Source organism: Chiloscyllium plagiosum, chromosome 17 (genome assembly GCF_004010195.1).
Source record: "Chiloscyllium plagiosum isolate BGI_BamShark_2017 chromosome 17, ASM401019v2, whole genome shotgun sequence".
Taxonomy (NCBI): Eukaryota; Metazoa; Chordata; class Chondrichthyes; order Orectolobiformes; family Hemiscylliidae; genus Chiloscyllium; species Chiloscyllium plagiosum.
The window spans coordinates 26,829,613-26,840,375 of NC_057726.1; the positions used below are offsets into that span (position 1 = coordinate 26,829,613).

The window sequence follows — 10,763 nt, forward strand, 5'->3', positions numbered from 1 at the left end:
GCGGAAAGGGGTGGGGAGGGAAATATATCTCTGGTGGTGGGGTCCGTTTGGAGGTGGCAGATGATGCAGTTAATGCGAAGGTTGGTAGGATGGAAGGTGAGGACCGGGGGGTTCTGTCCTTGTTACGGTTGGAGGGGTGGGGTTTGAGGGCAAAGGTGCGGGATGTGGATGAGATGCGTTGGAGGGCATCTTCAACCACATGGAAAGGAAATTGTGGTCTCTGAAGGAGGCGGCCAAACGGTGTGTTCTGTGGTGCAACTAGTCCACCTGGGAGCAGATATGGCGGAGGAATTGGGAATACGGGATGGCATTTTTGCAAGCAGTAGGGTGGGAAGAGGTGTAATCCAGGTAGCTGTGGGAGTCGGTGGGTTTGTAAAAAATGTCAGTGTCAAGTCGGTCATCATTAATGGAGATGGAGAGGTCCAGGAAGTCCTCTCTGACCCCCTCCAACATATCTCCCCACCCTGGAGGCTCCCTGCCTCTATTCCTGATGAAGGGCTTTTGCCCAAAACGTCGATTTTCCTGCTCCTCGGATGCTGCCTGACCTGCTGTGCTTTTCCAGCACCACTCTAATCCAACCTATCAGGTCTGCTCCACCATTCAATAAGATCATGGCTGGATTTAATAATTCAGTATACCACTTTCCTGCCTTCTCTCTATAATCTTTGACTCCATTACTTATTAAAAAGCTGTCTCTCTCATCTTTGAATATACTTAATGCCCCTCTATAGTAAAGCATTCCACAGGTTCGCTACTCTCAAAAAAAACCTTCTCATTTCTGTCTTAAAATGTGCGACCCCCTTATTCTGTGATTATGTCCTCTAGTCCTCGACTCTCTCACCGGGGAAACAACCCTTCTGCATCTACTCTGTCAAGTCATCTAACAATCTTGTATGATAAGATCCCCTCTCATTTATCGAAATTCTGAGCACAAGCCAAATCAACTCAACCTTTGCTAAAGACAGTAAAATCATCATAGTATCAGCCTAGAGTACCTTCTGTGCATCTCCAATGCCAGTATACATATACCTTTTCCACAGATAAGAGGCCCAACGCTGTTCACAGTATACCAGCTGTGTTCTGACTAGTGCCTTGTACAGTATTGGAAAAATCTCAAAATTTAGCCAGAAACTTTCTAAGCATTAACTCAAGACATTTAAACAAATTAAAGGCTGTTTTCTTTTGCAAATAAGAATTTACATTGAAATGAAAAGCAGGGAAGTCTTTGCATTATCGCGTCAGATGACTTAACAGGTGAGCTTTTCACTCTCAATCACACATGTAGCGGATGAGACAATCATTTCCACCAGAAAGCATTCTAGTTTTTAGGACTGCAGAACAGTTAGATAATGTGACTTATTAGTAGCAGTTTCATTAGTGTCTTGCCGATCCCAGACCTGGATGTCCTAATGAAAGGCTTACGCCGAAACATCAACTCTCCTGCCCCTCGAATGCTGCCTGATCTGATATGCTTTTCCACCGCCACACTTTTCAATTCTGATCTCCAACATCTGCAGTCCTCACTTTTTACTTGACACTCTTATTTGCCCATTTTGGTGACTTACGTTGTTCAGGATCCTGAGACTCTACGCCAAGTGCAGCAGGATGTGTTTCCCTAAATTAATATTAACTCAAAAAATTAAGATCAGCTATGCCTTTTTTTAGTCTTAGTTTGTGTAGAGGAGTTGCGCAATTATCTACACAATTACTCTAACTCAAATACTTTGTTGCATTTATTAGTCCTTAAGCCATTTGACAGCAATGTCAACAGAGTCTATAGAAAGTTTGTTTTCTTTATACAAAACACATATATACAAGCCAAATGATCAATCTATTTAAAATGTCTATGTTCTTATTACTACTTACTTCTCGCAGTTTCATTAGCCCACATTAAGTTTAAGTACAAGACATTAAATTGTCTATTTCACTTCACCTGTTGAAATAAAAACCGTCAGTTTCCAAGAGTACTGAACCACTATTTTGTCAAACCTATCTTTTTTTCCAGCAGCATTGTTGCTTTTTCATCATGCATCATATTATGGGAAAGATGGAAATTATAGCCATTTTCAGACTTTGCTTTTTTAAAACAGATTGTTATATTTGTCCAAAATATTTTTCAGGGCAGCACAAAGCATAAGCTTTGTTATTTTCCCAGAACAGTGTAATTGGGTTCTCCCTTGTGTTTTAAAAGCAGCAGTGAAACATACGTGATTAATCTGTAATGATTATCAAAATAGTAAGCAGGAAACTGTTTTAGTTAATTACTTGCTGGTGTTCCAACCTACAATACATAACTTGGCTTTTCTCTTGAAATTTGCTCAATTATCTCAGTTGGCAAGACTCTTGTTTCTAGAAGAGAGATCATGGATTTCAGCCAGAGTAGGAACACTAATCAAACTATTTTCTCTCCTTCCTTTGACCGCCCCTCCAAAAAACGTCCCAACATAAATCGATGCAAGGTCTCGAAAACATTTTCATCAAGTCGGGTGATAGAGTCAGACAGCACAGAAACAGACCTTCAGCCCAACTTGTCCATTCTGACCAGGTTTCTTAAACTGAACAAGTCTTGTCTGCCTGCATTTGGCCCATATCTCTCCAAACTTCTCCTGTTCATTCACCTATCCAAACGTCTTTTAAATGTAATTGTACTCGCATCTACAACTTCCTCTAGCAGCTCATTCCAAATACACACCACCCTCTGAAAAGGTTTTCCCTCACATCTCTTAAATCTTTTCCCTCTCACCTTAAACCTAAGCTCTCTAGTTCTGGACTCACCTACCTTGGGGGAAAAGACCTTGGCTATTTATCCTACTTCGGTCTCTCGTAGTTTTATAAACCTCTATCAGGTCCCCTCAGCCTTCTACACTCCACGAAAAAAAAGTCCCAGCCTCTCCTTTTAATTCAAATCCCCTAGTCTAGGTAATAGCCCAATAATTCTTTTTTGCACCCTTTCCAGGTTAATGACATCTTTCCAAATGCAGGGTGACCAAATTGCACACAGTACTCCAAACGTGGCCTTACCAATATCTTGTACAGCCATAAGATGATGTCCCAACCCATGTTCTCAATGCTCTGACCAATGAAGGCAAGCATGCATTCTTCACTACTGTCCACCTGCAATGCTACTTTCAAGGAATTATGTAGTGTACTCCTAGGTGTCTTCCTGTTCAACACGACTCCCCAGGACTCTACCATTAACTGTGTAAAACGTGCACTGATTTGTCTTAGCAAAATACATTTATGTAAATTTAAACTCCATCTGCCATTTCTCAGCCCACTGGTCCAATTGATCAAGATCCTGTTGCAATCTTAGATAAAATTTCTTGACTGTCCACTTTACAACCAATGTTGGTGTCATCTGCAAATTTATTAACCATGCCATTCTATATTCTCATTCTAAATCATTTATGTAAATGACAAATAACAGTGAACCTAGCACTGATCCTTGTGACACATCATTGGTCACAGACCACCAACTGAAAAACAACCCTCTACCAATTTTGTATCCAATTGGCTAGCTCTTCGTGGATCCCATGTAATCTAACCTCACTAAATCAGTTTACCATGCACTAACTTGTCAATCACCCTGCTGAATTCCATATAAACTACATCAACTGTTCTGCCTTCACTTATCTTCTTGATCACCTTTTCAAAACACTTAATCAAGTTTGGGAGACAATTTCACAAGCGCAAAGCATGCTGACTATCCCTAATCAGTCCTCCCTTTTCCGAATGCATGTAGATCCTGCCTCTCAGAATACCCTCCAACAACTTACCCACTACGATGTCAGGCTCACTGGTCTATAGTTCCCTGGCTTTTCCTTGCAGCCTTTCTTAAATAATGGCACCTCATTAGCCACTCTCTAGTCTTCTGTCACCTCACCCGTGGCTATCAATGATATAAATCTTTGCTAGGGGCCCTGCAATTTCTTCCCTAGCCTCCACAATGTCCTGGGATACACTTGTTCAGATTCCAAATCCAGATTCACGACCTAGCAACAGTTGAAAGCTAAATCAAAAATCCTGCTTTTGTGCTTGACCCCACCCATTCAGACAGCTTCTATTATTCCAACTTTTTAAAATGCCCCAGGGCCTCACAAGTTGTTTACTTTATTGGCTTGAAGCAGACCATTCACTACCTCTGTCTCAACCTCATTTCATAAAAAAAGGACAAATCACACTTAAAAGCCATTGTATCATCATGCCTCCATCACTTAAAAACATTATGTGGAGGTTGCTGGTGTTGGACTGTGGTGGACAAGGTCAGAAGTCACATGACCCCAGGTTATCATCCAACAGGTTGATTTTACATCACAAGCTTCCAAAGTGTTGCTCCTTCAACAGGTGAAGTGACTTCTTGATCAAGTGAATTTTTGATCTGGTGTACTTCCTGCTTCATCCCATGCTGTGCTAATTTTACATGCTTCAAGCCAATTCACCCGCTCTGTTTTATCTTTCCCTAAACTTTGATACATGGTCCAAAGATATCACCTCTGAACTCTGTGTCACCAATTTCTCCTTAATTAATTTCAGTGGTCCTCTCACATCATATCCAAACACTAGTCCTAATGAACTGAATTTAGTTGATTAATTCATACATCCCTAATTGTGGAAAATACAAACGGAATTCCTTTATCCCATTCATTTGGACAATCTTACCTATAAGCTCTCACAAGATCTTTAAAGTTTGATGCCACCACTCAAATGCTCCCTACGATTCTGGGTGGTATGTATTGGATCTGAATTGTTTTATTTCTAAGCTGTCCAAAACTTTCTTGAATAATTTTGATGTAAAATTTGACCCTTGACTTGATTGTACCTCTGAGTAGTCCATATCTAGTTAAAAAAAATTTGAATAACTCTTCTACAATTCTTTTAGTCGTGAAACTGCGCAATAGATTGGCCTCTGGAAATCTCGTAGAGGCATCTATTAGAGTTAACAAATGCTGATTCCCATTTTTTATTTGAGGTAGGGATCCTACGCAATCAATTCAGAATCTTGTAAAACGTTCTTCGAATGCGAGAATTGGTATTAAGGATGCTGATTTTATCACGACCTGAGGATTTCCAATTACCTGACAAAGCATGTCCAGCAAAAGTCAACCACATCCTTAAGCAGTTCAGGCCAATAAAAATGTTTTTTGTATTTTGACTTGAGATCTCCTTATTCCCAAATAACCTTCTACCTGGTATTTCGTGTGCTACCCAAAACCTCCTTCTCTGTAACTCACCACTACATAACCTGATGAATTTCTGCGCATTTTTCATCCACCTGAATATGATAGTCTTCATTTCCTCATCAAGATTTCAGTTTTAAGATAATAACATTCTGGGATACATGTAGATTCTTCTTGTGTACGGTTTTTAATGCAACCACTTCATTTTTTCATCTTTCTCTTCTGATTCAGCTAATTTGCCCGAACTAAAAATATCCACTTTGCCCTCCATCATTCTTGTTTTTTTCCTCAACCAATTGATCAAACAGTTTCTGATAAACTGAACTTCAACTTCCTTATCTTTATTCCTTGATTTCCCCTTCTGCTTCAATCTGTAGCTTTGTGACCTGGTTACCACACAGTCAGGTAAAATGCCAGAATATACTTCCTGTAACACCTCAATTGCATGATTTTCCACTAGTTTTTCAACCACACTAGGCATCGCTTCCATCTGTGATCCAGCGATATCATTACCAAGGATAAACAGTATTTCCGGAATTGAGAATTTCTCTACTACTCCAACCACCATTTCCCCACGTTTCACTGGAATCTCAAACCTCGCTTTATATAATGGAACTCTGCTCTTCTGACCGTGAATTCCTCATATCGCTACCTTTTCTTGCAATTCTCCTTCTGAATTAAGTAACTCCTCATGTCTCAAAGACTGGCTTACTGCCATATCTCAAAATCTTAATTTCATTATCTACTCCTGCCAGAATGCAAGTAAACCTTACTCATTCAAGTAAATTCTTTCAAGAAAGCTGGCATCTCCTTCTCAACAAACCCTGACCAGGTTGCACATTCTTTTGCAACTTTTTAGCTTCACTGTGCTTTCCTTTACCAACAAAATTTACTGACTTATCCTGTTTGCTCACATTCATCTTTCCAGTGCTTTCTCTAAATCACGAACATTGTGACTTCATTTGGCCTTTTTGATTGCAGTGAAAACACGTGAGCTTTTTTACTTCTATTTCCCCCTCATGGGTTTCCTTTTTACCATGTGGTAAACTATCTTTACTATCTTCAATGAGATTTCCTTTTCCCTGACCACATGAGGATTTCTCTTTTCTCCAATTTTTATCCTTCATAAACTGAAATAATGCAATGGATGCAGGATCAGTTGTTAATTTTAGATATGAGATACATATTGTTGTTAACACTTGTATTGAATCATAGAATCACTACAGTGCACAAAGAGTATATTAGGCCAATCAAATCTGCACCAACTCTCCAAAAAGCATTCCACCCAAACCCAGCCCCCAACTCTATCCTTGAAACCCTTCAGTTACCATGGCTAATCCACCTAGCCTACACCCCTGGATACTCTCGACAATTTAGCACAGCCAGTCAATCCACATAACCTGCACGTTTGGATTCTTAAGAGAAACTGAAGCACCTGGCAGAAACTCCCAGAGACACGGAAGAACATGCAAACTCCACACAGTCACCAAAGGCTGGAATCGAACCCAGGTCCCTGGAACTATGAGGGAACAGTGCTAACCACAGCAACACCATGTCATTAAGCAAAGGTATTAAAGAATATGAGCAGACTTTTGGATTTAAGCCACAGATCAGCCATGACTTCACTGAATGGTGGAACAGCTTGATGAATGAATTGCCTACTCCTGTTCCTATGTTCCTATAAATAAATTTTAAAAATAGAGGTCCCAACTACAATATTTAAAAAAGCTTTTCTTTAATGCTTCACGTCAAGAATTAATGTACAATTCATTTTCTCTGTATTTACTGATCTTATTGATACTTTCCTTTTGTTGTATGTTAAATATTCTAGGCTACAAGAGCTCTGTTTTGCTTGGGAAGCCAACGTGCCATGTGAAGTACAGAAACATCTTAAAGTGTAACAGTATGTATAAGAATCCACATTTCAATAAAATGCTGTTCCAATTGTATCAAATCTTCACAATTATCACAAGGAAGATAGGTAGTCCAACATCTTTCTGACAATAAGTACATACATACAATTAAATATTCACAAATTGGAAACTTTACAGAGTCATAGAGATGGACAGAACAGAAACAAGACCCTTTGGTTCAACTCGTACATGCCAACCAGACACTCTAAATTAATCCAGTCCCATTTGCCAGCACTTGGTCCATATTCCTCTAAAACCTTTCGATTCATATACCCATCCAGATGGGTAAATGAATTGTACCAGCCACCACCACTTCCTCTAGCAGCTCATTTCACACATACAACACCTTCTGTGTGAAAAAGTTGCTTCTTAGGTCCCTTTTAAATCTTTCCCACTAAACCTGTGCCCTCTCGTTCTGGACTCCCCCACCCCAGGAAAAGAAAACCTTGCCTATTTACCCTATCCACACCCCTCATGATATTATAAACAATAATAAGGTCACCCCTCATCCTTCGACGCTCCAGGCAAAACAGCCCCAGCCTGTTCAGCCTCTCCCTGTAGCTCAAATCCTCCAAACCTGGCAACATCCTTGTAAATCTTTTCTGAACCCTTTCAAGTTTCACAACATCATTCCCATAGGAGGGAGACCAGAACAGTGCACAATATTCCAAACGTGGCCTCACCATATCCTATACAACTGCAACATGACTTTGCATCTCCTAGACTCAATGCTCTGACCAATAAAGAAAAAGCATACTAAATGCCTTCTTCACTATCCTATCTACCTGCGACACCATTTTCAAGGAGCTATGAACCTGCACTCCAAGGTCTCTTTGTTCAGCAACACTCCCCAGGACCTTACCATTAAGTGTATAAGTCTTGCCCTGATTTGCCTTTCCAAAATGCAACACCTCACATTTATCTAAATGAAACTTCATCTACCACTCTTCAGCCCATCTGATCAGGAATGCCATTGTATTCGGAGGTAACCTTCTTCGCTGTCCAGTACACCTCCAATTTTGGTGTCATCTGCAAACCTACTAACTATATCATCTATGTTCATATCAAAATCATTTATATAAATGCTGAAAAGTCATCACCACCCTGTCTTGTTCCTTCAAGTCAGTTCTGTATCCAAACGGCTAGCTCTCCCTATATTCCATGAGATATAACCTTGCTAACTAGTCTACATGAGGAACCTTGTTGAAAGGTTCACAGAAGTCCATATAGATCATGTCCACTGCTCTGCCCTCATCAATTCTCTTAGTTACTTATTTAAAAAAAACTAAATCAGCTTAGTTTAAAAAAAACACACCAGGTTATGTAGAACCACCTGATGGAGCATTGCTCCGAAAGCTAGTGCTTCCAAATAAACTATGGGACTATAAACCTGGTGTGGTGTGATTTTTAACTTCGTCCACCCCAGTCCAACACTGGTCCTCCACATAATGTCAATCAACTTAGTGTGACAGTATTTCCCACACAAAGTCATGTCAGCTATCTCTAATCAGTCCTTGACTTTCTAAATACTTGTAAATCCTGCCCCTCACGGTTCCCTCCAATAAAGCACCCAACACTGATATCAGGTTCACTAGTCTATAGTTCCCTGGCTTTTCCTTACTACCTGTTTTAAAATAGTAGCACCATGTTAGTCAACCTCCAGTCATCCCTCCTGTGACTATCAATAATACAAATATCTCAGCAATGGTCCCAACAATCATTTCCCTGGCTTGCCACAGAGTGCTAGGGTACACCAGATCAAGTCCAGGCCCTGATCACCTTCATGTGCTTTAAGACATTCAGCATCTCCTCTTCCTTATTATGGACATTTTTCAACAGGTCACCATCTATTTCCCCACATTGTATAATCTTCCCTGTCATTCTCCACAGTAAACACGGATGCAAAACACTCATTTAGTATATTCCCCATCCCCTGTGGTTTCACACAAAGGCTGCCTTTGGAGGAGCCCTTTTCTCTCCCAAGTTACCTTTTTGCCCTTAATGTGTTTATAAAATCCTTTTGGATTCTCATGAATACTCACTGCAAAATTCCTCCACTATCCATCAATCAGCATAAACGGTGAGGTGTGTCTTATGCAGTAAACTTAGCAGTGGTATCGGGTACTTTCAGTTTTGCATCAATAGTAAACAAGAGCCTGGAATTTCCTGAATAGGCATGATCAAATCCTCGACGCAAAAATGCAGCCATTCCCGCTGACGCACACCGATTTATCGCCAAATCTCAGAATACACTCAAAGTGGGCATAAACCAAATCAGAATAAGATGAGCAGCATTTTTTTCTTTATTTAACGTTTTAACTTATTCAGACGCCATTTAGTTGAATCTACAGGCGGGGGTAAGTTTTTACAAAGACGCATTAAACATAAAGACTACGCTGAGTTTAAAAAAAAACTCAATTACAATAAAACTGAACAGGAAAGTCTGGCCATAATTTGCAGAAAGCCTCCGGGCAGGCGCACGGGAAGGAACCTTATACTGTATGTAGAAAAAAAACTCTCCAACTTTGAGACTAGTGCAGTAGGGAAGCCGGGGAGATTTGGCTATAACAAATTTATATATGCAATTCAGTTACGACCAAAACTCCAACCTTGATTAAACACCGCGGTAGGCTTTACCCAAGTTGTGGGGTACAGATCCCTGGATATAAATACAGCGCATTAAGCTATGAACAAGTTCCCAAAGGAAGGGAGGACTCTTTCCTTCAGGCGGCTCATACCATCCTTACAGACAGTCAGTCTGGATTCAGGCAAAAACAAAACACAAACTGTATGGACATGCACCCAAGTCAATCCCTCTCCAGCTTCGGGGAGAAGTAAAACTATTTAAGAGTCTGTGCCCAGCATTTTAAAACATTCATCATGAAATTTCACTAAACGTTAAAATCTCTACAGGAGTGTTATCTTGATATTTAAAGTCCGACGTGTTATCTAATGGAAGGCAGGTTAAGCGAATTTTCTGGAAAGTGGAATGTGAGGGTGCCCAGTGTTCCAGCAGCTTCCTGGGTCTGCGTTCAAAGATCTGAAGACGGAAGAGGTGAGCCAACCCCCCGGCAGCTGCCCCGACAACCCGCTGTTAGTATTTATCACCGACTGGAAACCCTGAACAAGTGACAGCGCTACGGGCTTCGCTAGACCGAACACACAGCCCACCTACAACCTCGCACCGTGCGCTCTGAAACGATTAATTAAACCAATTACTGCTAAAAGTCCAAGCCCCCTCCCCCCAATTAATAAATAGTCACATCAGCGGCCATCAGCCACCACTTTACCTCAATCGTCGCTTCCACTTCCGCCTCCACTGTCAGCTGACTTGTCACCTGACCGGAAGTCGTTCTGCAGCCTAGCAACATTAAGGTTCAGACTGGAGCCGGGCCTTGGTAACCAGATTGTTTGACCCACCTGAGCCTGATCTTCCATACAATATCTTCCCTTATTGAAGCAGTTGAACTTAACACCTCGACAAGTGTCTTAGTCAACTTTGTTATAATTTGCTATAAAAATGTCGCTAGCGAGTGGAATCCAGTACCATGTAGTGGAAAACTTAGCATTGTGATGCCCTGCCAATGATCTAAAGTGCTTTACAACAAATCGATGATTGTTGAAGTGCAGGTATGACTGCTATATAGACAAGTGTTGCGGCAAAACTGCACAT

The 10,763-nt window shown here is 40.8% G+C and overlaps 1 protein-coding gene across 1 annotated transcript in view; it reads right to left on the reverse strand.

Annotated features, from left to right (window-relative positions):
* wwp2 (WW domain containing E3 ubiquitin protein ligase 2) overlaps positions 1-10,435 on the reverse strand; it is a 204,497-nt gene extending 194,062 nt beyond the window's left edge. Inside the window, exon 1 of the mRNA XM_043706703.1 lies at positions 10,381-10,435. The gene's annotated coding sequence lies outside the window, so the exon portion shown is untranslated. The remainder of the gene's footprint in view (positions 1-10,380) is intronic.
* Positions 10,436-10,763: the final 328 nt, after the last annotated feature.